Here is a 25,928-nt window from a genome sequence, read left to right as displayed (position 1 = left end):
GAGGAAATGTGAGTGGAAGTGAAAACAGGGTATATAGTCCCCAGCCCCCTCCCTGGGGGGGGGGGTCACTGCACCCCCACAGCCGGCTGAGTCCCTCCACCCAAGGTCAGGGCTCCTGTCCAGCCCCTCTCCACACCCCTGCTGTCCTCAGGTACGTCTCTTCCCACCTAGGAGAGGTGAGCGCTCCCTCACTACTAGCCGACGGGTGCGATTCCTCGTGGCTTCCCTCTGCCTCCTCAGTTTCCCTACATCTCAGTTTCCCAGACACCTGCAACCAGTCCCTCGAGCAACTTCCTACCCAAAGACCTCCTTGGAGAATGTCATCGGTTTCCTGCCAAGAACCCCAAGTGCGTCCTTGAACAGCTTCATTCACCTGCACTGCCGCCCAGCCCTAGGAGATCGTCGAGTTAATTTGCACAAGAGGAGCCCAGTGACTTTATCAGGGCTCTCAGACAACTCTGTTCCCTACTACTAGGACTGACAAGACCATCTCTGATACAAAAAAAAAAAAAAAAAAAGCAACGTCTGGAATCATGTCCTTGGGTCGAAAGACTGCATGGAGTAAAGAAAAGAGCACTGAAAAAGAAAGGAAAGGAAAGGAAAGGAAAGGAAAGGAAAGAAAGAAAGAAAGAAAGAAAGAAAGAAAGAAAGAAAGAAAAGGAAAAGAGAAAGAAAGAAAAGAAAGAAAGAAAGAAAGAAAGAAAGAAAGAGAAAAGAAAGAAAAGGAGAAAGAAAGAAAAGAAAGAAAGAAAGAGAGAAAGAGAAAGAAAAGAAAAAGAAAAGAAAAAAAGAAAGAAAAAGGAAGGAAGGAAGGAAGGAAGGAAGGAAGGAAGGGAGGGAGGGAGGGAGGAGGGAGGAAGAAGGAAGGAAGGAAAGAAGGAAGGAAGGACGGACTGGAACAGGAGCCAGGAGTCCTGGATTCTGGGCAGAATGCCCCCCTTCGGAAAGACAGTCTCTGCATAAACAGGAGAAAAACAGCTGGGCTCTCACCAAATGCAATCGTGCAAAGTATTGTGGCCACGGATGGGGTCTTTCCGAGCCCCACAGGGGAAGGAGAGCCCATGCCCAGCTTTTTCTCTTTCTGTTTCCCTATTCGACGCCCATCCCCACCGCCTCTTAAGCCTTGGATAAATCCTTTTTCCCCCTCCAAAAAATTTCACAGTTGTGCGTCTATAATAGCATAAATGTTTGCTTCTCAACAAAACTTAATTTAAACACTCTCTCTGTGGGCAAGGAATGCTTCTTTTCGCAGAAAAATCAATCAGTGTTGTTAATAAGCAATGTACGTGTTATTTAGCAGCAGGGACGGGGGGATCTTAAAAGTACCACCAGGTCACTTGTCACTTCTATGGTTCTGGATAATCCCAGCATCCCCCAGACCAGGCCCCACCCACCAGTCTCTGAGAGCTAATCACATGGTCAAGCAAAGGGTAAAATCAGAAACGTCCATGGGGCGCCTGGGTGGCTCAGTCGGTTAAGCGTCCGACTTCCACTCGGGCCATGACCTCACAGCTCGTGAGTTCGGGCCCCGCCTCGGGCTCTGTGATGACAGCTCGAAGCCTGGAGCCTGCTTCCGAGTCTGTGTCTCCCTCTCTCTCTCTGCTCCTCCCCTACTCGTACTCTTCCTCTCTCTTTCTCTCTCTCAAAAATAAACATAAAAAAGAAAAAAAGAATCGGACGCTTCACTGACTGAGCCACCCAAGTGCCCCTAGGATAAAATTCAACTTATGAGACACAGTAAGAGATTAGCAACAACAATAATAACATAGAACAATTCTAACAATATGCCATCATAAAAGTACGTGAATGTGGTCTCTCCCAATTTCTCGTGCTGTGCTCCTTCCTGTGATGATGTGAGATGACAAAACACAGCCGGGACAAGATGAAGGGCAGTGGACGATACAGGCATGTGACGAGGGGTTAGGCTACTACTGGCCTGACCAGATGTCAGAAGGAGGCTCATCGGCTTCCAGACCACAGCTGACGAGCAGGTTCGAAACGGCAGGAAGCGGGAACCGTGGATGGGGGGCGGGGGGCAAGGGGCTATTATACATAGACGATGGGTGATTAATAAAGAGATGACGGATGGATGGATTGTCCAAGACTGACAGTAAAGGTTCAATCACCAGTGAGAAGTCAACCCCCATAACCCAATCTAGAGAAGTCACCAGGGCCCTGAGCCACTCACGTTTCATAAAGACACATCGCCTTCATTAATTACTATATGCTGTGCCCTGAAGGTGTCCGGGTTTTCGGCCCTAAGACCACTTTTATCCCGGTCGTACAGATGAGAAACCCGAGGCTTTAAGGAGCAAAGTGACTCACTCCCGGTACAGAGTTCATAGGACTCAGTGACTCACATAACCGAGAGGTGGACCCAGGCCCGTGGGAGCCACGGGAGGCGTCCCGTGCCCCCAGAGGGCAGGTACATAAAGAAATGGAAAGGGTTGAGGAGGGAAGGGACTCATCAAACCACACGGGACCCAATGGGCACAGGTAATTAAGATGGAATGAAGGCAGGGAGGCTAGAACAATGGGGTGCATTCTCCACCCCTTGGGGCACAGTGGTTGCCATGGAGACGGAGGGGAGTGACGGGACAAGAGATCAAAGGCCTGCCCCTGATTTGCTCCTGCCTTGGGAGTTGAAGGTTCAATTGTTGTAGCAACTGGAGAACCAGAGAACGCGGTCAGCTGTCTTGGTGGGACAAGGAACAGTCCCTTAGTGTCTGCTTCTGAAGCTGGGACAGAGGACAGGGTCGAAAGAAGGTACCGGTGTCCTTTCACAATGACTTCTATTGCCTTTCTTCTCTTTACACCGAGCTCGTGGGCAAAAGCTCAAACAATAGATACAGACCAGGTATGCATTAAAGGGAAAATTCTGCCCATCCTTATTGAAGCCTCTGATAATTGACCCTTTCTGGACAGACACGCAAGAAATTGAAAGTCTGGGTTGCTCCTTGGGAGAAGAGGTGGGTGCCTCTGGACAGGGGAACGAGGGAGTCTTTGCTGTATATCCTTGTACACTTCCTGGTTTATTTTGTAATTTAAAATATAATAAATAAACTTAAAATAAAAGTAACAGGGTTTTAAACTAAGATGATAGGCATAAAATTTATCTCTTCAGTATGTGGCTGTGTCTCTTGTAGACTTTTTCTCTTTGCATTTAGAAATAGGGAGTTGTAGGGGCGCCTGGGTGGCTCAGTCGGTTAAGCATCCGACTTCGGCTCAGGTCACGATCTCACGTTTCATGAGTTCGAGCCCCACGTCGGGCTCTGTGCTGACAGCTCGGAGCCTGGAGCCTGCTTCCGATTCTGTCTCCCTCTCTCTCTGTCCCTCTCCCACTCGCGCTCGTGCTCTCTCTCTCTCTCTCTCTCTCTCTCTCAAGAGTAAGTAAACGTTAAAAAAAACTTTAATAAAAACATTAAAAAATGAAGGAGAGGATTGACACATCACTGTTCCAACTTCAGGCTTCTGCCTGTGTCGTCCCAAACTGGAAGGGGGTGGGGGAGCTCCCTGGGGACTTCGACAGGAAGCCGACTCAGACTGTGAGCATTGGGACAACTGAACCAGGCAGGCTGTGACCCGATGGGCGGATGCAAGAACTCTGTCCCCGCATTCCCTGACCCCCCAATCCAGGCTCTCCCCTTCGCCTTCATTTCGCCTTCGGTCCCAAGGCGAAATCGCTAATACCCTTACCTCTCAAAAGGACTCCTGCGTGTTTACCCGCCAGGCTATTCCCTGAGTAGTGAGTGAACAACTTCAGATACACTAGCCTGCTGCCTGGCACAGAGGATCTAAGCACCCAGAAAATAGCCAAGATCAAAGTCATTACCATTATCGTGTTATTGCTTCCTCGAGGATAACTACTGGTTAAGTCCCTTCTCCAGCCACTCATTCAACACGCGTTGAACGCCTACCACATGCCCTGCAGCAGCCCACCTTGGGGAAAGAGGAAGGCACACACCAAAGAAGAATCTTGAGCCAGCCTTGGCTCCAAAGCCCAGGACTTCACTCTAAATCTCTGCTCTGGGTCTGCACCCTACTCAGCATGGCTCTTTCTGAAAAGGAAAGAAAACACAATGACCTAGAGTCCAAAGTCATCGAGGTTGAGTCCAGAACATGAGGCCATAATGTTTGCTTCCAGAGCTCTGTGGGTTGTGCCCAGTGGGACATTTCACGAGAAACTTTAAGGTGGGGCCCGGGAGGACTTCCAGAAGGCATTCCACCATGGGAAAATCAGTGTGGGTCTAGGCTCACGTTAAATTTTTTTTACAGTAGTAGCAATAATGATAATGATATTAGCTACCAGCGATTAAGGGTTTGCTATACTCCAGACTCTGTGCCAAGAGCTTTGCGTGCATTAGCTCATTTCTGCTTCACAATAACCCAAGCGATATGAAGTGTTAAGATCTAGAGTATCCAGATAAGCCATCGGAGGCTCAGAGAGGTCAAGAGGCCTGCCCAAGGTCACACAGCCTCGTAAACGGGCACACCGGGATTCTGACTTCAAAGCTCATGTTCCAGAACTCTCCACCACCCCCACAAGCGAAAGGCAAAAGGTTCTTAAACGTGGGGAGGATTTGGACTACCCTAAGAACGACTCAAACCTGGGGCTCGCTTCTCTGTGCCCCTACAACGGCCGCCACAAAGAACATTTGCAGGAGGGGCAGAAGAACGGAAAGCCAACAGAGAAAAAGCTTAGTGGTCAACTCAACTCCGGGTGAGCTCCGGGGCTGTGCACACAAGGCTTCAGAGAAGGGGGTGCAGAAACCCGAATCACTGCGCACACGGCCCAGAAGACAATGAATGACATTGTAGGCTGGGGCAGCTGAACCTGAGAACCCTGGGGACCCAGCCACATCTCTCTAATCGGATCAGAAAACCACATTCCTTTAGCTCCTTCAGGTTGCTGTGAATTCCTCCGGCTTATTAAGCAGGTACGACCCATCTTTTTGATGTAAAAACAACAGGCCGGGTGCCAGGCCAGGCAGAGACCTCGGAGAAAATACGAAGCCAGCAACGCAACGCCTAGCACCTCTAACACACATCTGGAAAGCATTTGCTATTGATATGAAATGGATGTGTGGATAACACATATGCGAATTTATGAATCTGGTGTGTTCATCACAAAGGCCACAGTGAGAAAGGGTCCTTCTTGTCCCCAAGTCGGCCGCCAGGACGAGTTTTCGGACGACTTTGAGGTTGACTTATCCCAAGCCGCGTTTCTTGGAAAACGGCATTCTGTGTTCCGTTTGTTGGACAACTGCAGCTCTCGCTGAAAACTAAGGAAGGAGATGTCGGGGATGGTCTTAAAATACGGAGTGATGCCTGAGAATTCAGCTTAGGTGGGTGCAAAGTGTCCCTTAGAACCGCATTAAGCATTGCAATTCAAGGGACCTGCTTGGCAAACGCAAGCAGTCGGAGGCGAGAGGGTGAATACGATCATCGTGACGATGCCCAAAATTGACTTTGGGAAGGTGGTAGGAGCAGAGGGATGGGAAGTCATTCTTCAGAATAATAAAACCGCTGCACAGTGAGGCCACGTAACCGACACATCTGTTAAGAAACCTTGAACAAAGCAAACTCACGGTCCCAAGGCCAGACGTGGGTTTTGTTTTTTTTTGTTTTTTTTTTTTTTTTTAATTTTTCTTAACGTTTATTTATTTTTGAGACAGAGAGAGACAGAGCATGAACGGGGGAGGGTCAGAGAGAGGGAGACACAGAATCTGAAACAGGCTCCAGGCTCTGAGCTGTCAGCACAGAGCCCGACACGGGGCTCGAACTCACGGACTGTGAGATCATGACCTGAGCCGAAGTCGGACGCTTAACCGACTGAGCCACCCAGGCGCCCCCAGACGTGGGTTTTTTAATCAAATCGCTTCTCCCGTGTTCCTTGGTGTCTTTCTAGGCTGAGAAGCGGGAAGGAGCTGATTGTCTGAGGAAGGCTGGGTACTGCTTCCGTCATGACGGGCCAGGTTATGAAGCAGTAAGAGACAGCCCCCGGATCCCCGTGGATTAAATCATTGGTGGTTTGTTTCACGCGTTACCTGTGTTCTCTCTGGGACTCAGCTGGGAACTCTGCCTGGCATCATCCACAGTCGGGGACCCAAGCTGAGACAGGAAGTGGGAAAGTAGAGGCCACTGCCAAACACATCGCGGGTCCCCATGGCGAATGTCCTCTTGCACACCAGCTCTCAGAGCTTCCATCCATCAGTGATGGGGATCACAGCCACTTGCTTTCCAGCGGCCAATGCGCGTCCATGGCCACTTTAAGAGACCAGGACTCCAGGGGCACCTGGGCGGCTCAGTCCGTTGAGCGTCCGACTTCGGCTCAGGTCATGATCTCGCGGTTCGTGAGTTCGAGCCCCGCATCGGGCTCTGTGCTGACGGCTCAGAGCCTGGAGCCTGTTTCGGATTCTCTGTCTCCCTCTCTCTCTGCCCCTCCCCCAGTCACACTCTGTCTCTCTCCTTCAAAAATAAATAAACGTTAAAAAAAATTTTTTTTTAAAAGAGACCGGGAATCCATCCCAAGTGCCCAAGAAGGGACACAATGAGACATAATTGCTAGACAACACTAATTGAAAAAAATATTTATATTTTCTGGGCGCCTGGGTGGCTCAGTCCGTTAAGTGTCCGACTTCAGCTCAGGTCACGATCTCACAGTTCCTGCACTGGAGCTCTGCCTCAGGCTGTCTACTGTCAGCACAGAGCCTGCTTCGGATCCTGTCCCCCCTCCCTCTGCCCTTCCCCAGCTCGTGTGCTCTCTCGCGCGCTCTCTCTCTCTCAAAAGTAGGTAAACATTTAAAAAATTATTTTCCAAGGAGATAAACTGGTCAGACCATAAAGAGAAGACTGCTTAGCCCTTACAGGATGTTTTACAGTTTACAAACCACTTTTTGCTGATATCACATTTTAAACCCCAAAGCAATACATCTCAACGTGGCATTTTGTTTGTTTAAAGGAACGAAACTTCACGAAAATAGCTCAATGAAAAGAAGTTTATTTTATAGAACTAGCCTACGACCCAGCAATTACACTAGTAGGCATTTATCCACAGGATACAGGTGTGCTGCTTCAAAGGGACACATGCACCCCCATGTTTATAGCAGCCCTATCGACAATAGCCAAAGTATGGAAAGAGCCCGAATGTCCATCGATGGATGAATGGATAGAGAAGATGTGGTATCTGTACACAATGGAGTATCACTCGGCAATGGAAAAGAATGAAATCGTGCCATTGGCAACTACGTGGATGGAACTGGAGGCTATCATGCTAAGTGAAATTAGTCGGTCAGAGAAAGAAATATCGTATGACGTCACTCATAGGAGGGCTTTAAAATACAAAACAGACGAACATAAGGGAAGGGAAGCAAAAATAATATGAAAACAGGGAGGGGGACAAAACATAAAAGACTCTTAGGGGCGCCTGGGTGGCTCAGTCGGTTAAGCGGCCGACTTCGGCTCAGGTCACGATCTCGCGGTCCGTGAGTTCGAGCCCCGCGTCGGGCTCTGGGCTGATGGCTCAGAGCCTGGAGCCTGCTTCCGATTCTGTGTCTCCCTCTGTCTCTGCCCCTCCCCTGTTCATGCTCTGTCTCTCTGTCTCAAAAATAAATAAAAAACGTTAAAAAAAAATTTAAAAAAAAAAAAGACTCTTAAATACAGAGAACAAACAGAGGGTTGCTAGAGGGGTTGTGGGAGGGGGGATGGGCTAAATGGGGAAGGGACGCTAAGGAAGCTACTCCTGAAATCATTGTTGCACTACATGCTGACTAACTTGGATGTGAATGTAAAAAATAATTGAATAAATAATAATAACAAGTTTATTTTATTCATTCAAGAAATATACTATAAGCACCTACTATGTGCCAATGATTGTTCCAGGTGCTGGGGACATAGTCACAAGCAAGACAGATTAAGGTTCTGTACTCTTCTGTACTCTTAATCTGTACAGGTTAAGGTTATGTTCTAGTGAGGGAGGCAGAGAATAAACCACCCACTAAATAAATATAGAATATCATTGTGATGGACAGACTTTAAGTTACCCCTTCCGTGATTCTGGCCGCCCGGTATTCACAGCTTTGTGTAATCCCCATCTTGCCTTTAGGGTCAGTAGGACTTATGACCTGTTTCTACCCAATACAATATGGCGGCTGTGGTGGAATGTCATTTCTGTGACTTTATGTAAGGTTCCGTCTTGCCGGCCACTCTCTCTAAAGACCTTTCTTGCTGAGTTGATGAAGTAAAGGCAGCCATGTGGACAGTCTCTAGGAATTTCTAGGAACTGGGAGTGGCCTCCAGTTGGCAGTGAGTAAGAAGCCAAGGCCCTCACTCCTCTGCAAAGCAGAGAAACAAGATGTGGATGGAAGGTTATTTCATGGGGGTGTCCAGAGATGACCTCTCTGGGTGGGTGACATCTGAGCAGAGGCCATTAAGAAGCTACTTGGAAAGGCGGAGGGAACCGTGTTAGAAGGAAAGAGAATGGCAAGGGCATGGCTTCCTGAAGGAAGGGAGGAGTCTGGCATATTTGAGAAAAAGCGAGGAGACAAGTGTGGCTGAAACCAGTGGTCGAGGAAAGAGTAGAAGGAGCCATGGAGTCAACGGTCAGATTACCCCGCGCCCTGAGGTTCACGTCAAGGACTTGGGATTTTACGTTAAGTTGACGGGAAAGCAGTTGAAAGTACATGATTGGATCTGTTTTGAAAGAAACTTCTCTGGCCGCTGTGTTGAGAAAGGAATGGCGGGGGGTGGGGGAGGCGGGGAACGGAAGGCATGGAGACCGGAGAGGAGGCCGTGGTCACCGTCTTCGGGAAATGTCGGTGGCTTCGACGAGAAGCCAAGATGGACATGGAGAGAGGCCAGAAGATTCGGGACTTTTTCTACAGGATTCAATGCAGAGTGCAGCCTAAAGACAGGGGTATTCTCGGACATCTCGTGGAAACTGCGGGCAGGACATGTAGCGGGGCTTTGGGGAATACTGGGGGACCCGTGGCCAGTTTGTGACTAGTAATAAAGCTGCTGTGAACACGTGTGCAAGCCTCTGTGCACACACATGCCTTTGTCTCTCTTGGGTAGATCCCTAGGAGCAGAGTGACCGGGTCCTAATGCAGGTGTATGCTTCAGAAACTGCCAGCTGGCTTTGCAAAGAGGTTGTACCGTTTTACTTTCCTTACGGCAGCGTAGGAAAGTTCCAGGTCCTCCACATCTTCACCAACAGCTGGTGCGGTTGGTATTTTCACTCGTCCAAATTTAGAGAGACAAGATACAGCCGATGGAGTAGGGGGGTGGGGGAGAGGGCACTGGAGCTGCCATCCCAGAAGCCCCGGGTCACCGTGAGCAGGAGGGTTAGGTATCTGTTGAATTTAAGGATACCTAACATGGTGTATCAGGGCAACACGAGCTGCTGTAACAAATACAGCAAAACTTTCTAGTGGCTCGACCCAATGGAAATTTCTTTTTTATTGCTTTTTTCTAATGTTTATTTATTTTTGAGAGAGAGCGAGAGACGGAGCGCGAGTGGGAGAGGGGCAGAGAGGGGGAGACACAGAATCGGAAGCGGGCTCCAGGCTCCGAGCTGTCGGCACACAGCCCGACGCGGGGCTCGAACCCGCGAACCGTGAGATGGTGACCTGAGCTGAAGTCGGACGCTTAACCGAGGGAGCCACCCAGGCGCCCCGGAAATTTATTTTTTATGTAGGTCCGGGGGTATTCCCCGCCATGATGACTCAGAGACCCAGACAGGTTACATCTTGTGGGTCACCTCCCCCTCCCCTGGGGACCTCAAGGTCCTCGGCAGCCGATGGCCAAAGGGGAAAGAGAACGTCAAAGAATCCCACTGCTTTTTAAAATCCCCGGCCCAGGAGGGACACACTCATGTTGCACGGGCAGGATCAGTCACATGGCCCTACCAGGCTGCGGGGAGCCCCGGACAACTGTCCCTGCCTGTGCAGTCACCTCCAACTGACATATCCTTGCTAAGGGAACGGCGAGAGGTCACAGATTTTTGTCAGACGCCCGGCCAACTCTGCCACACCCCGGTTTGTGGCACACCTGTAAACCCAGATGCCGACCTCAGCCCCGGCAGAGTCGAGGAACCGTCCTCCCTGACTTCCCGGTCCCCCAGAAGCGGAGCCCAGCCGGGTGCAGCCGGACAGTGCAAAATGCCAGCACAGCTTTCCCGCTGCTCCATTCTGAGGTCGGCCCAGCCACTCCCACTGGCTCCCCCAAAGACCTCTCAGGCCTCCCAAACAGTTCTAGGGGCTTAACCACAACAATTTTACTACTTTTGCGGAACCGGCTCTCGGGGCCAAAATTCTGTTAGCGTTTTCTGTTCACAGGAAAGTGGGTGGGTTTACATCAAGTCCCTACACGGCTGGGAATGAATGCATGTTTTGGGGAAGAGCTCATGGGGGCGGCGGGGGCGGGGGGGAGGCCTTCCCGAGGCAGGGATTTCCAGATCCCCTGAACATGCAACGCTGACTAATAACAAAAATATGGCCCTGCACTGGGCTAAGCACTCGAGACGCGTCTTTGTTCTGACTCACAATGTTGCTGCACTGTTAACCCATTTTCATTGACGGGGGGAACCGGCAAAGCCCCCTCGGCCAGGAGCAGGGCCGGGATTCGACCCAAAGCCCCCTCTCGCTTCCCCATACGACGACGCTTTCTCTAAGTTAACCACGCGTTGGGGCATTTTGTCATCCCACTCTGAGGACATCGCAAAACTCCCTGTTTGCCAACAAGCTTTCCAGGCCCTTTGGGAAACTGGAATGTCCTCCTTCACTCTCTTTGGTCAATACTACACCTGTAAGGGGGAAGGGGATACTGGATAAGGCCCCATAAGCAGTGGGGGTGGGGGTGGCAGAGCTGGGGATAGGAATGGACTGCAATCCCCTTGGGTGATAACCCAAATGGGTCTCAGGCATGAAGAATCCTTCTGGATCCTCAGACCCTGGCCTCCTCGATGGAAGAAGTCTGGGACACTGGTGGCTACTGCTGAACGTGTCCCAGAGGAGGACATCTGAATTCACCGAAGGAAAACGCAGTCCCTGTGAATGTCTCTTCCCCAAGAGGTGCCACTGGCTCTTTAAAACCCCAAGAGTCAAAGGAAAAACAGTCACTCCGATGCCTCATTCAGCTGTTCTCAAAGCCCATTCGATGGTAAGAACCATGCATTTCAAGAACTGTATGGGTTTCGCGGTCCCCACCACCCGACATGTTTCCTTCAACGATGGAGGCGCTTGACAAGGAAAAAGTGTCCCTTGTAGGAGTAGGAACTCAGCAGCCAGCCGGGGACCCACGGCCCCTGTGCAGAAGATAGGAGCACCTACTGGTTTTGAGGACCTATTGTGTTTCAGACTCTATGTCTGATGTTTTCCATGCATTCATTCCTTGAAAACTCCAATGTCATTGTGAATTAAGTACCATTATTGAAACGACCTTAAAATTGAAGAAACTGATGCTCTGGGAGGTAAAGGGACATGCTCAAGGTCACACAGAATTCACTAGGATATGAAATGAAACCTTCCTATAGCCAAAACTCTGCTACTCGGGTTTACAACTGAGTGGCTGGAATCTTCTTTAAGTCTCTGGATTCCTTCCCTGTACCCGAAAAGTGGTTCGGAAGGAGGAGGCATTCTGCGATTACCCAGGGGAGGAAATCGCGGCAGACGTCGAAGCCAAAGCCAGCAGGTGGCATGGCTGCTGTCACGCCTTCCTTCCATGCACGTGGCAGACATTACTAATCTACCACCAAGGGCGTCTCAGATGAGTTCAGTCTGAGCCTGGCATCTTTCCCAACCCAGGTGAGAATCCCCCCTAACATTTGATCACAGCTGGCTTTCGTGTTCTTGAAAAGTCGGCCACGAGGCTCGCTGTTGTCCCTTTGAAGGTAATGTCTCTTATTTCCTGACGGCTTTTATGATATTCTCGTTGTCTTTGGTCGTGAGAAGTTTCACTATGGCGTGCCTAATGCGGTTTCTTGGGTTTCATGCGCTTTGGTTTCCCAGAGCTTCTCAAATGGGCTTACTGTCCTCAGCTTTGGAAAACACAGTTCTTCAAAGGTTGCTTCTGTCCCATTCTGTCTCTTCTCTCTTCTACAAGTCCAACGGTACGTATCTTAGACCTCTCCACTGTGTCCTTATGAATCTTACGCCCTTCTCTGTGTTATTCACCGCCATTTTTCTCTGCTCCAATCCCGCGTATTTATTTTCTACTGAGCTTTTGTTCAGTTTACTAATCTTCTCCTCTGCTAAGTCTAATCAGCTATTAAAACCATTTATGCAGGGGCGCCTGGCTGGCTCCATCGGTTAAGCATCCAACTCTCGATTTCGGCCCAGGTCACGATCTCACAGCTCGTGGGATCGAGCTCCACATCAGACCCTGAGCTGACAGCGTGGAGCCTGCTTAGGATTCTCTCCCCCTCTCTCTGCCCCTCTTCGGCTTGTGTGCACAAGCCCTCCCTCTCCCTCTCTCTCTCTCTCTCTCTCAAAATAAATAAACATTTTTTTTAAAAAAGAACCATATGTGCAATTAATATTTCAGAGATTTTTTTTCAGGTCCCAAATTCAATCTGTGCTGGTGCATTCCAGTTTCTATACGTAGCTGTTTCATGGTTTTCTGTCCAGCTTTTATCGTGTTTTTGGAGGAAGGGTAATTTCAATACAAACTACGCTGGACTTGCCTTTGGCACTGAAGTCGGTTCCTGTGCCTGGTTCAAACCGCTCTAGCGGTTATAAGCCCAGACTCGGGGGCCACACCCCCTAGATTCTGCCACCTCTGACCCCTTCCAGCCCTGGGTCTCGGATTAATCGTTTAACCTCTCTATGCCTCAGTTTCCTCATCTGCAAAACCGGAAGCAAAACACTTCCTGAGTTGTGAGGTTCAAATAAGACACTATATTTAAGGCACATAGAGCATTGTCTAATACCCGGTAAGTGTTTATATATGCTGTTCTTATTATCTTTATTCAACACATGGGAAAACCAAGACCCAACCTGATCCGTGGCAACTTAGTAGCAGAAGCAAACACACAGGTCTTCCGACTTTCGGTCCAAAGCCTACAGGAAAATATTGGCACGGAGATAATTAGCCGGTAAGAATGTTAATTCCCTGGAGCACCCATCAATATCGTTAATATCAAGTAGTTATCCTCTCCGCTGGCCTTTCTCCAAGAGAGTAGGAAACCGACCATATGGAAAATCAGGCGGGATCGTGTTGCTGGAGAAGGGATCAAGCCAAAGCCTGGAGCAGAGGAGTTAGGACCGTGGTCAGACTCCGATTAGCCGGGCATAACCAAAGGCAGTCTTGACGTATCTATTTTGCCCCAGCCTGCACTGGGAAAGAGTTCACGTCCTCAGATTTTTTTTTTTTTTTTTTTTTTTTTTCAGTTTACACTTAAGCCTCAGCTTGGACCTGAAACATTGGAAGAAAGAGGGGCCCGGGGGGCCCCGGTGATTTTGCAGCCCCCAAGTGCCCAGTTCCCAAAGTCCTCTGAAAGGGGAAGAAAGTCATCCTCTAAGACGGTCCACACCGCCACCTCCCATCTGAGTCCACTGCCCTGCCCGCCAGCAGGGGAAGTAGGAGGCCTCCCGGCCAGAAACTCCAAGCGTGTCAATGCTGTTCTGGCACCACCCGTGGCTCACTCTGTGGTCCTGGGGAAATGATGGAACTTCTCAGCACACCCATGCCTCTATTGCCAGAACAGAGACAATAAAATCCACTTCCCAGAGAGCCAGGGGAATTAATTACTTGAGCGTTTAGTAAGTGCTTTGAAGATGAAATGTGTAAAGTGTTCATTTTTTCCCTCCCTTGCCCTCAGGTTTTCCTAAGCAGGACAAGAAGTCACCGAGAGCCAAGTCCACGGCTTGCATGGAACGTTCAGGACATTTCCTGAGGGCACAAGCAGCATATTAACTCTTACGTGCGTCCTGGCCTGTGCAACAGTAGGGATAAAATGAGTTTGCACAAACTCGCAGCTGGGCTGAATTCCCCTCCGAGAATGGGTCAGAAACTCTCACAGAGCCGCTCCCGTACGTTCATTTATCTGTTCAACAAATGTGTATCCAACACCTTCTGTATGCTGGGATTCTCTGGAGCACTAAGAATACACCAATAAACAAGACAGCAAAAAACTCTTCATTCTAGAATTTCTATTCTGCTGGAGGGTCCAATTGGCGGGGTGAGGACAGTATACACACTAAACAAGATGGACAAGCATTATCTAGAGAAGGTGAGACAGTGTAAAGTACCAAGGAGGAAAGTAAGTGACAGTGGTAGACAGAAGTCACCATCTGATGAACAGAGGACAAGGAGGATGACATCTGAGTAAAAAGTTGGAGGGAGGGAGGGACCAAGTGGACGTGTAAGGGTAGAGTATTCCAGGGAGAGGGAACATCATGCATAAAGGTCCTGGGGCAGGAGTTTATCTAGAGCACAGCATGGAGGCCAGTGTGGCTGGGATGGAGAAAACTGAGAAGAGAAAGGGAGATGAAGACAAGCGGGCAGTGTGGGGCGGCAGGGGGTGGGGGGGAGGGAGTGGCGGCGGGGGGCGAGTCATGGAAGGCTTGATGGGTCATGAATACTTTGGCTTTTATGTGAGTGTTGTATAAATCCACTGGAGATGGATGGATGTTTGGATAGATGGGTGGGTGGGTGGATGGATGGATGGATGGGATGGATGGATGGATGGATGGGATGGATGGATGGATGGATGAATGGATGGAATGGATGGGATGGATGGGATGGATGGGATGGATGGGATGGATGGGATGGATGGGATGGATGGGATGGGTGGGATGGATGGGATGGATGGGTGGGTGGGTGGGTGGATGGATGGATGGATGGATGAATGGATGGGATGGATGGGATGGATGGGATGGATGGGACGGATGGGTGGATGGATGGGTGGATGGATGGATGGGATGGATGGGATGGATGGGATGGATGGGTGGGTGGGTGGGTGCGTGGGTGGATGGATGCATGGATGGGATGGATGGATGGATGGATGGATGGGACGGATGGGTGGATGGATGGATGGGATGGATGGGATGGATGGGATGGATGGGATGGATGGGATGGATGGGTGGGTGGGTGGATGGATGCATGGGTGGATGGATGCATGGGTGGATGGATGGATGGGTTTGCCACAGAAGTCAAGATTCTTGGTTGCAAACAACTGACACTAAAAGAGGCAGAAAATAAATGTCTGGGATACTGTACAAGAAAGATTTGAACAGAGAAATGACACGAACCTCCTCACACTGATGCACTTGGGGTCTTCTGTTTGGCCCTCCAGATGCACTCTCCACCCTTCTCCAACCTGCTCTGCAACTGAGAAGCTGACCTGTGCAAGCTAACTCGCTATCTTCTCTTGCACTGGCAGGAGATCAGAGGGAGGGAGGAGTGTGCTGACGAGGTATTTATCCTCCTGTCTCCTTCCTGCCAGGTCGCCTTAGGTTGACTGTGTCCCTCTACCTAAGCCCACAGCTGCTATCAGGAGGCCTCACCACATAATCTTCGGATCCTGAAAACCACTCCCTCCCCTCATCCCTCAGGCCAAGGCCTCCTTTTCCTAAACCTGGCGCACACTTCCATTCATTGTTCCTTTGTGAAACTCCGCTCAGATTCCCAGACTTAACGACAGCATCTGTTTTTGCCGTTTCCTGCTGCTTTGCATATGTTTAGTGCCTAGCTCGGTGTTATGTTAGAAGGATGGCCGGGTCAGTGATGGATGGGTAGATGTTCTGAATGGATGGATGGATACGTGGATGGATGCATGGATTTGACAGGATGGTCAGTAGTCTTGGTTCCAAGCAACTAACTCCAACTGAAGCAGAAAATATATGTTTGGAATGCTGGATCGCTCGTAGGATCTGCAGGGATAGTGGGTAAGACACAAGGGAGGCTGGCAGGCTAAAACCCCAAACAATGCTTCAGCACAGCAATAGCCAAGTCAGAATGTTCCAGCTCTCACCATCACCAGCGGTGCCATCGCCCCTGGAGTCAACGCGAAGCAGGGTCAATGCTGTTCCAAAATCCTGTCCTGGGCAGGAACGTCTAATGAGCACGACAGTCATCACTTGACAGTCATCCCCCCTAGCTTCTGGGGGATGGCGAGAAGGAATCTGTCCCCCTTGACTTACGTAGACGGAGATGGGGACTACATCCCTCCTATTTTGGGACTTCTCCCAAATAAAAAATACCTTTAGAGGGGTGCCTGGGTGGCTCAGTCGGTCGGGTGTCCGACTTCAGCTCAGGCACGATCTCGCGGTCTGTGAGTTCGAGCCCCACGTCGGGCTCTGGGCTGATGGCTCAGAGCCTGGAGCCTCCTTCCCATTCTGTGTCTCCCTCTCTCTCTGCCCCTCCCCCGTTCATGCTCTGTGTCTCTCTGTCTCAAAAATAAATAAACATTAAAAAAAATTTTTTTTTAAATACCTTTAGATGTGGAATAGCAAAAAAACAAAACAAAACAAAACAAATAAGAAATGCACAATGCAGTGAAGAAATAACTAGTCCTGAACAGGGACCCCCCAAAAGCACCCTTAATGAGTGATTTTGTGAAAAAATAGCTCCGGAAAAAGATACGAGACTATAAGGCTGGTCCCTGCCCTCAGCAGAGTTTCTTACTGGTAGACGAGGAAGAGTAAAGACACAAGAAATCAGCATTAGAGATCTAAATAATCCTGGGAAGGCAGAGTTTCCAAAAATGGACATCCATTTAACCAGCACCTTCTGATACTCTGTTAAGGGACGAAAGGCTGCATGGTCAACTTTGCATCCTTGACACGTCCCTTTGTAGAGATTCATATTAAACATTGGTACACGTCCCTTTGTAGAGATTCATATTAAACATTGGTACACATAGTGTAGGTAAACAATGCTACACTAATGTAAACATTGGTACACTTTTCAGACTCTGAAAAGGTCTGTAGGAAAAAAACAAAACCTGCTAGATTTTTTTAATTCCAAATTTATTCACTGTGGAATCATTTTTCATGTAACAGTCCCCATCCTTAGTGATCTGTGAAAGGAAAGTTGTTATCAGATGTTGGGAGAATATGGGAATACTATGGATGGGGTGGAGCCCTATTAGAGAAAACTTCATTATCAGAATACGATCTCTCATTTATTTTTATCCCGAACAGACTTGGGTTGATAAAGACACTCATATTTGAAATATCAAGAGAGAAACCAAGAGATTCTGGAATGGAGATATGTGAGGTAACCCTCACCTCCCTCCTTGGCCGTAGATGGTCATCGTGGTTAGTGGTGAATTCTTGTAGTTTGGGGACAGACAGATCCTTAAAGCCACTCTGTTCGTTCTGTAAAACTCAGGCAACAGAGAACCAACAGGAGTTCAGGCCAACTGCTCACGGAATCTCAGCTTATTTGAACTGATAGAACATTCTAGACATGACCAGAGCATCTCAAAACCAGAGCCCTGTAGGATTTTAGAGTTCTGTCAGTGCTGAGGTCTGACTGTCCCACTGCTAAAGAACGGTGACTTCAACAAAATTCAACAGGGTTCCTTGGCTATAGGATTCAGATCTGGGAGCTTTTCATACACCGATGATCTTTCACAAACTTCAGTGGGGAAAGCGCAAATGCGCTGTGTCCCCAACACAGATCACCAACCCTCCTCCTTTCTTTTTAATGGAGTATCTATCAGAAGAACCAGTCCATAGAATACACTTCAGAAAATGAGTGGTGGCCCAATCCCCTCACTTTATGGATGGACAAACTGAGACCCAGGGAGGGGATGGGAACCTTCATACATCAAACAGAGAGAGAGCTAGAATTCCAGAATCCCATCTCTTTCCACCACATTGGCTGTTGCCCAATGGCCTTGGAGCTCGGCTCCAAGAAATGAAAGATAAAAAAGGGTATCTTTTTTTTTTCACTCAGTGCTTATAGACTAAATGCCTGACAAGTGTGTATATATATATATATATGTATATATATATATATATATACATTTTTTTTTTCCCCTGAAAGACCATGGAATTTGGAAAAGTCACCAACCATTGTTTCCAACCCCACAGAGAAGAAAAAAAGAAATGGTTGCAAGCCAGTGGCTACTGAGGTCACACAAGCATGGACCCCCACGTGCATGGGATGATTAGAATTTTACAGAGTTTGGAGACAACCCCTTTCTCAAGGCCAGTGCCTTGGGCTCAGAGCCTCGGCACCTCTCTCCTGGGCCACTGCGGTGGGCCCCAAGTGATCAACACCACCCAAGCCCAAGAGGTGTGGCTGGAATTCAGATCTGGCGACGCCGTTCTGTGTTCCCTCCAAAGCAAACTCCAAGCTCCCCACTGAAGAATCTGGACCTAACACAGATTTCAAGCCACACCTCCCAGTGCTTGTCCCCTCCTGCCCAACGCTCAGACTTCTCCCATCTGCTGCACTCCGTCCACATTCAAACCCTATTTGAGATGCTTTCTCCTCCCTTCAGGCTCCCCATTGTCAATGGCTTGGCCCATAGGAACGTCTATATTGCATTCATTCCCTCATGAATCTGGGGGCTCACTAAATACCTGCTGTGTGCCGGTGACACTTCCAGGGGTCAGAAATACAGAGAATAAGAGTAATGAGGTCCCCAAGCTCACAGAATTTTAAATCTACTAGAGGGAAGAAGGTGAATCAACAGGTAAGCAATTAAATAAGCTGTATCAATCTCAAAAAAAAAAAAAAAAGAACAAAAACAGGGGCGTCTGGGTGGCTCAGACTCTTGGTTTCGGCTCGCGTCGTGATGTCACATTTCGTGAGTTCGAGCCCCGTGCTGGGCTGGCAGTGCAGAGCCTGCTTGGGATTCTCTCTCTCCCTCTCCCTCTGCCCCTCCCCCGCTCGCTCTCTCTGTCTCTCTCAAAATGAATAAACTGTAGAAATTGTTTAAAATAAAAAACAATAGAGCAAACCAAAAACAACCCCAGTAATGACGCTTACATATAAAATCACGCGTGTACAAAAAGCACCATTAGCTGCCTCTTCTCCGCCTCCCACGGGAGCGCCTACAACACAGAGTAGCAGGCTGGGCATTGGAAGGAGCTGATTTGGGGGCCAGACTCTGGGACCGGCTGGCAGCAGAGCCTGGGGCGCGTCCCCGGGCTCCTCTGATGCCCTCATTCATCCCCCCAGGGCGGAAGATATCAAGGTTAACAATGCGGTCACTGAACTTGGGGCTGGGGTGCAGCCGGGGGCAGAGATCATAATTATTAAGCTCTGCCTGATGCCGGGATGAAAGCTAGAACCGGCCACAGCCAGTGGCTGCAGAAGACCTGGGGAGCCCTCTGCATGAAAGGGGGCCTACAAAGCCAAGCTGTGATTAATCAGCACTATCATTAGCCTCAGATTAGCAGCTTGCTGGGCCTTCACCCGGAGGACTGCTCACAAAAGTGCCCTCCACCGCACCCTGAAGAAAGTCTCATGGTCGTAACCCCAAATAGCTCCAGCCCACGTCCAGCATTCAGACTCCTCTGGACCAGCAGGAGTAGATACCTCCTAAGAGCCCAGCACTTCCCCGGGATGGTGTCTAAGGTCCCGTCGGGAGTCACAACCCTGAAGGTTCGGTGCTATTGTCCCAGACTTGACTTACAGGTCAAGACACTGAGGCCCGGGGCAGGGGGGGAGGGCACCTGGGTGGCTCAGTCCGTTAAGCGACCGACTTCGGCTCAGGTCAGGATCTCACAGTCCGTGAGTTCGGGCCCCGCGTCGGGCTCTGCGCTGACCGCTCAGAGCCTGGAGCCTGCTTCGGATTCTGTGTCTCCCTCTCTCTCTGCCCCTCCCCTGCTCGCGCTCTGTCTCTCTCTCTTTCCAAAAATAATGAAGACACATTTAAAAAAAAAACTTTAAAAAAAGATTAAGAGCATGAGAAAAATGCTTTCTCTTAATTTCCCCTGCTTAAATTGCATCCAGCTAAGGACGCTTTGCCATGGCTTTAGCAATTCATTCATTCATTCATTCATTCATTCAAGGTTTTCTGAGCACCTACAATGTGTCCAGGGCTGCTGTAGGCCCTGGAGATAAAGTCAAGAGCAAGATGGATCTGTGGGCAGACTGTCCCGGCTTCCTTCAGATTCTCCAAGAGTGTGTGGACACAAAGCTGTGAGGCTCTGATATTACAAGGCGGAAAAACACTGCATCTTGAAGCATGTCTTAAGAGTACTGTTTCTGGCCGCTGTTTTTCCTTGATTGAATGCGGCTTAATAGTTCCTCTGCCCCATGCGCTAAGCAGTGTGTTTAGGCGAAGTCACATAAATTCCTCTTGACACACAGGCATTATGGGTCCCTGGGCCGCCCTCCTCCTGCCTCTATTTCTCCATCTATAAAATGGGATAATGACAACCCCCCAAAAGGAGAGCAGCAGCAGATTAACGAGAGGAAGAGATCAAGGTGCTTTGAACTTCCTGGAAAAAAGGGCGGGGCCAGGAGCTGGGGGGTGGGGGGGGCGGGGCTGGGATGTGGCCGCGGCCCCCAGAGAATGTGGAGCCCAGGAAGCCCGAAAGGACACTCGGGTCCCCTGGGGCGAAGCCTGAGCGGGCGTTGGAAAGGGGCAAGGTCCCAGGGTTACAGACCGAAGAGGGAGAAAGGGCGACGCACGTGCATTTGCCTCCGGGTCACTGGTTCCAACGCAGCCTGGCAGATCTCAACCGAAAGTTACTGCCATCTGTTCTGTGACCTCAATGCACTGGCTACCGTGCACGCTGCAAGTGGCAGCCCCAGCGGGCAGGCTGGCACTGACCAAGGCTGAAAATGGGTCACTCCCAAGAGCCTCGAGGACTGGCCTGGGCCCTGGGCTGGGGCAGGGGGTGAGCAGGGAGGGGCCTGGAACTGGCCTCCTCAAGCGCTAGCGGGAAGAGCGGTGTGGGCGGTGAACGCCGCGCCCACCAGGTCCCAGCAAACCATGCCCTGCCACGTCCCCACTCCCGGGAACTGGACGTCGCACGGAGCGCGCAGGGGCACGTGGTCAATTTCCCAGGATAATAAAAGCTGCTTGTTAAGAACCTACAGCGGGCTCATCACCTGTGTCACTGCACGAATCCTCAGCCCCAATCCAGGAGCTATGTACTTTTAATTTCTACCTCCAGAGGAAGAAACTGAGGCTCAGGGAGGCACGGGTATTACCCAAAGTCCAGTGATGGGCCAGGATTTGAACTCAAGAAGTTTTGTGGGGCGTCGGGGTGGCTCCGTCGGTTAAGCATGTGACTGGGGCTCGAGTCAGGATCTCACGGTTCGTGGGTTCGGGCCTCGTGTCGGGCTCTGTGCTGACAGCTCAGGGCCTGGAGCCTGCTTCGGATTCTGTGTCTCGCTCTCTCTCTAACCCTCCCCCACCCTCTCTCTCTCTCTCTCTCTCTCTGTCTGTCTCTCAAAAATAAACAATAAACATGTAAAAAATTTTTCAAAAAAGAAACCCTTAAAAAAAAAAGTTGCTGTTTGATGGGTATGGAGTTTCGGTTTGAGATGAAGAAAAAGGTCTGGGGATGAATGGTTGTACCACAATGCGAATGCACCCTCAAAATGTAGTTAAAATAGTAAATTTTGTTATGTAAATGTCACCAGACTATAATTAATGAAAGACATCATTCTTGAAGGAAAAGGAGTATAAAGGGTATATCGCAGCAAATTCACTTGTAGCAGTGTTAACCAGCAAGTACAAACAATACCCGTGACCCCCTCCGTGGGGCAACAGCCATATGGAAAGTGTTCATGCACGCGAAAAGCTATACAGCAGAGAAAACCCAGTGGGTCTGCGTTACTGACATGGAAAAGTCTCTTAGGAATACTGGTGAGCAAAAGAGAAGAAAAGAGAACCCGTCGCAGACTTCTGCATCCAGTATGAGTCCACTTACACAAAAATACTAACACCCCCCACCCCCCGAAAACGTATCGCTTTTGTCGTTGTTGTTTGTGAACCTGGATGCAGTCAGCTCTGTTTGTTTTGAAGACATAAATTCGTTCCAATGGGATTGATACATTTGGGAACAATCTGAGCCTAAGCAAATTTTGTGTTTGCTCATGCATGATTTCATCCACCCAAAACACGGGGGTCATTGCAGAAAATTGCACCCAGCTGAACTGACCACACAGGAATACACAAAACAAACCCCCCTCCGTCGGGCACCAGCTGCCTCGGAGCATCCGTGGGTGCTGGGCCACACCCCTCCCCACCTGGTTTACAGTGTTCCGATTTCAGACCAATCTCCTATCACTTCCGGAGAGTTGACAAGCTCCGAGACTTCTGATGCCACCTCCACAAGAAAAGTTCCAGACTTCTCCAAAGTCGCATGACATACTTCTTGTGTTATTTATCTATTTCTTAACCACGGAATGTAGAAAATGGGGGTATTGTTTTTATTAGGTTCCTTTTGTGTGTGTGTGTCACTGAAGTTGTTTTTTGTTTGTTTGGTTTTTTTTTGAGTATTGCCCTTCACCCTACTTTTCTCCTAAGCCCTGTTTTTACTGTGCCATTTTGCCTACTGCGGTGATTTGAAGAATGCAGATATCACAAAAAAAAAAAAGAAAATCCACATGTAACTTCTGACTCCCCAAACACTTCCCTGCGAATAGCCTCTGACCAAAAGCCTTACTGATAACATAACCAGTTGGTTAACACGTATTTTGTATGTTATGGGTATTATATGCCATAGTCTTATAATAAAGTAAGCTAGAGAAAAGAAAAAAAAGAGTGCAGATGTCACAGTATAGCAGAATTGACTGCACACGTGGGATTTGTTTCTAAAGATACACACACACACACATCTATATGCATAGATGTGTGTGTATGTGGGTGGATAGATAAACAGAATCAAGCCCGATAAACGGATGGCAGTTACTTTGTCATTGGCATGGGGGGAGGGGGGTGGTTGGAGAAGGTCCTAGCTAACAGGACTTCAGTCTTATCTGTACAGATTTAACTTTTCATGAGAGGGCTATTAATAATTTGATATTTGTACATACGGTGAAATTTATGTCATATACCCGAAACTAACATATTGTTGCCAATTAGACCTCAACAAAAATTCAATTAATCAATTAATTGAAAAGAAGTGTTATGAATTTCATCAATTATGCAGCTAAATTTTTCATATTAAGAAAAGGATCCACGGTTTCCATACCTCAGTTCGTAGCCCCGTTATCCACAACAGCCAAGAGGTGAAAGGAACCCAAAGATCGATGGATGGATAAAATAGATAAACAAAATGTAGTACATCCATACACTAGAAGAGTATTTAGCCTTTAAGAAGGAAATCCGGGAGTGCCGGGGTGGCTCAGTCGGTTGGTTAGGTGTCCAACTTCGGCTCAGGTCATGATCTCAACAGTTCGCCAGTTCAAGCCCCGCGTCGGGCTCTGTGCTGACAGCTGGGAGCCTGGAGCCTGCTTCGGATTCTGTGTCTCCCTCTCTCTCTGCCCCTCCCCTGCTCACGCTCTGTGTGTGTGTGTGTGTGTGTGTGTGTGTGTGTGTTTCAAAAATAAATAAATATTAAAAAAAAAAAAAAGAAGAAGGAAACCCTATCCTACACGATGATGTGGATGAAACTTAAGGACATTGTGCTCAGTGAAATAAACCGGTCACAAAAAGAGAAATATTGCTGGGGTCCACTTCTCTGAGGTACCTGGAGTAGTCCGGTTCATAGACACAGAAGGTAGAATGATGGCCCCTGGGGCCTGGATGGGGGTGGGGGGGTGGGGAGCAGAGGAAGAGGGAGTCACTCTTACTCAACGGGTGCGATTTCAGTACTGCAAGTTTTGCAGGCCGGTTGTACAAATCCACTGGACGACTAGGGGAATAGATGCCACACTCCTGAACTGTCCATGTGACCACGGGTAGGACGGTGAATTTCACATTTGGTGATTTTTACCGAAATTTAAAAATAATAAATAAAAAGGAAGATCCACAGTAACAAACACGCCACATGAAAAGTTACTTTCATAAAGCAGCGCGCACACACACACACACACACACACACACACACACAGATATATGGACCGGCCCCATTTGCCATAGCTTCTGCAGCAGCACTTGACCCTGGCTCATCAGCCCGGAGGGTTGGTTGGTTGATTGATTGGTCAAGGCACGATGCCCCACCCAGAGGCTTAATATGAGACCAGAGTCAGGAGGGCGCCATAAATAACATGTTAACCACACGACTCTGCAGGGCCAGGCGTCCGGCCGGGGACCGCGAGGCTTTGTCCCTCCAAAGTCTCTGCGAAACCCGAGCCTGCCTGTCCTCGACTAAGAAAGTGGCCCCCCCCCAAATCTACGAGCGGAATACGCCAGCGGGAGAAGCGTGGGGCCCAAGGGTCAGCCGGGGCCCAGCAGACCCCGCTCAGCACCGGCGGGTCACCCAGTGGCCCTGCCAGCTGCTCTGGGGGGCGGGGGGTGGGGAGGGGAGGGAGACCCAGGGATGAAATACCACGCCTGTGTGCGTGTGTGCCTGCCGCAGAGCGTGAGGACAATTTTGGCAGGCCTGTGTGGGAAGCTTGCGGAACACCTGCCTCGGGGGTGCATGAGGGCAGACCCTCCGCAGGGGCCCCCGCTTCCCCGGGGGCCCTGAGTAATCCTCAGACGTGCCCTGGGCCCCAGCCACCGCTTTCAGCGGCAATCAGAGTAATGGCCCGCATCTGCCACACTGATGAGTGGGTGGGTTTCCAAGCACTTAGGCTTCCAGAATCTCCGAGCCACGGGGGAAAGGAAAGGCAGCCCCAGCCCCACCGAGGAGACTTTTGGGAAGCACCACCTCCAGGCTCAGAAACGCCTGCCTGGTTCTCACTAGGTTCTGCGGGCACGGCCTTCTCCAGGAAGCCTCCCCAACCCCGGCGCTCCCACCTCTGCTCCCGAAAGAGGCCGAAAGAAGCCCTTCCATTCGTATGTTCGGGCCCAGCACGCTGCCTGGCGAAGAGGGAGGCTGGTTAAGGCCAGCAAAACGGGACAGGAAAGAAGAGGAGGGCTTCTCCGTGTGCAGCCGCTGAGCTGGGGGTCGAGAGGGCTCACTGTTCCCCAGGCTGCTTGCCCTTTCTTGAGAATCTGATTTAAAAGCGAAGAACAGAAAACCAAACACAGAAACAAAACACAAAAAACTCCGACCCATCTCCTTAAATGCACACGCCCAAATACAGAAACAAAACTCTCAGGGGCTGCCCTCCCAAAGTTAAGAATAGAGTTACGACAGGGGCACCTGGGTGGTTCAGTCGGTGAAGTGTGCAACTTCGGCTCAGGTCACGATCGCACTTTTCGTGGGTTCGAGCCCCGCGTCGGGCTTTGCGCTGACCGCCTGGAGCCTGGAGCCTGCTTCGGATTCTGTGTCTCCCTCTCTCTCTCTCTGCCCCTCCCCTGCACGCGCGCTCTCTCCCTCTCTCTCTCTCTCAAAAATAAAACTAAAAAAATTAAAAAACAAATAAGAATAGAGTTACCACAGGACCTAGCAACACAGCTAGCAACACACCGAAGAGAAACGAAAACGTGCATCCACGCAAAAACTTGTGTAGGAATGTTCATAGCCGCACTGATCATCAGAGCCAAAACAGTGGGGACCAGCCACTGTCCAGAGGCATGGACCAACAAAACGTGGTCTGTCCCTGCAATGGAATATTACTCGGCCACAAAAAGAAATAAAGTCCTGATATGTGCTATAATGTGGATGAACCCCAAAGCATGATGGTAAGTGAAAGATGCCTATCAAAAGAGGCCACAAAGCATATGATCCCAACAGGCAAACCCTTGCAGATAAAAGCAAACCGGTGACTGCCAGGGGCTGGGGAGAGGGCGGGATGCGGACTAAATGCTTCACGGGTACGAGGTTTCCTCTCGGGGTGATGAGAATGTTCTGGAACTAGGCAGAGGTCAGGGTAGCACAACGCACCGCATTGTGAATGCACTAAATGCCACTGAATCGTTTGCTGGAAAATAGCGACTTTTATGTGATGCGAATCTT

The 25,928-nt window shown here is 49.6% G+C and overlaps 2 long non-coding RNA genes across 4 annotated transcripts in view; one reads left to right on the top strand and one right to left on the bottom strand.

The window, feature by feature from the left end:
- Positions 1 to 2,506, bottom strand: part of LOC132665400 (uncharacterized) — a 308,217-nt gene extending 305,711 nt beyond the window's left edge. For both annotated transcript variants that reach the window (XR_013551467.1, XR_009604123.2), the window contains exon 1: positions 2,222 to 2,506. This is a non-coding gene — a long non-coding RNA (uncharacterized LOC132665400). The remainder of the gene's footprint in view (positions 1 to 2,221) is intronic.
- A 93-nt stretch (positions 2,507 to 2,599) lies between these two features.
- LOC132665401 (uncharacterized) lies at positions 2,600 to 14,112 on the top strand. 2 transcript variants are annotated; one of them, XR_009604124.2, is made up of 3 exons: positions 2,600 to 2,766; positions 12,986 to 13,090; positions 13,817 to 14,112. It is a non-coding gene; the product is annotated as an uncharacterized LOC132665401 (long non-coding RNA). The 2 variants fall into 2 exon arrangements; XR_009604125.2 differs by having other exon boundaries at positions 2,600 to 2,969.
- The last annotated feature ends 11,816 nt before the right edge of the window (positions 14,113 to 25,928 follow it).

The sequence above is a fragment of the Panthera onca genome, chromosome D3 (genome assembly GCF_046562875.1).
Source record: "Panthera onca isolate mPanOnc1 chromosome D3, mPanOnc1 haplotype 2, whole genome shotgun sequence".
Classification (NCBI taxonomy): domain Eukaryota; kingdom Metazoa; phylum Chordata; class Mammalia; order Carnivora; family Felidae; genus Panthera; species Panthera onca.
The sequence above is the reverse complement of the archived record's forward strand: the minus strand, read 5'-3'. Positions and strand labels throughout refer to the sequence as shown.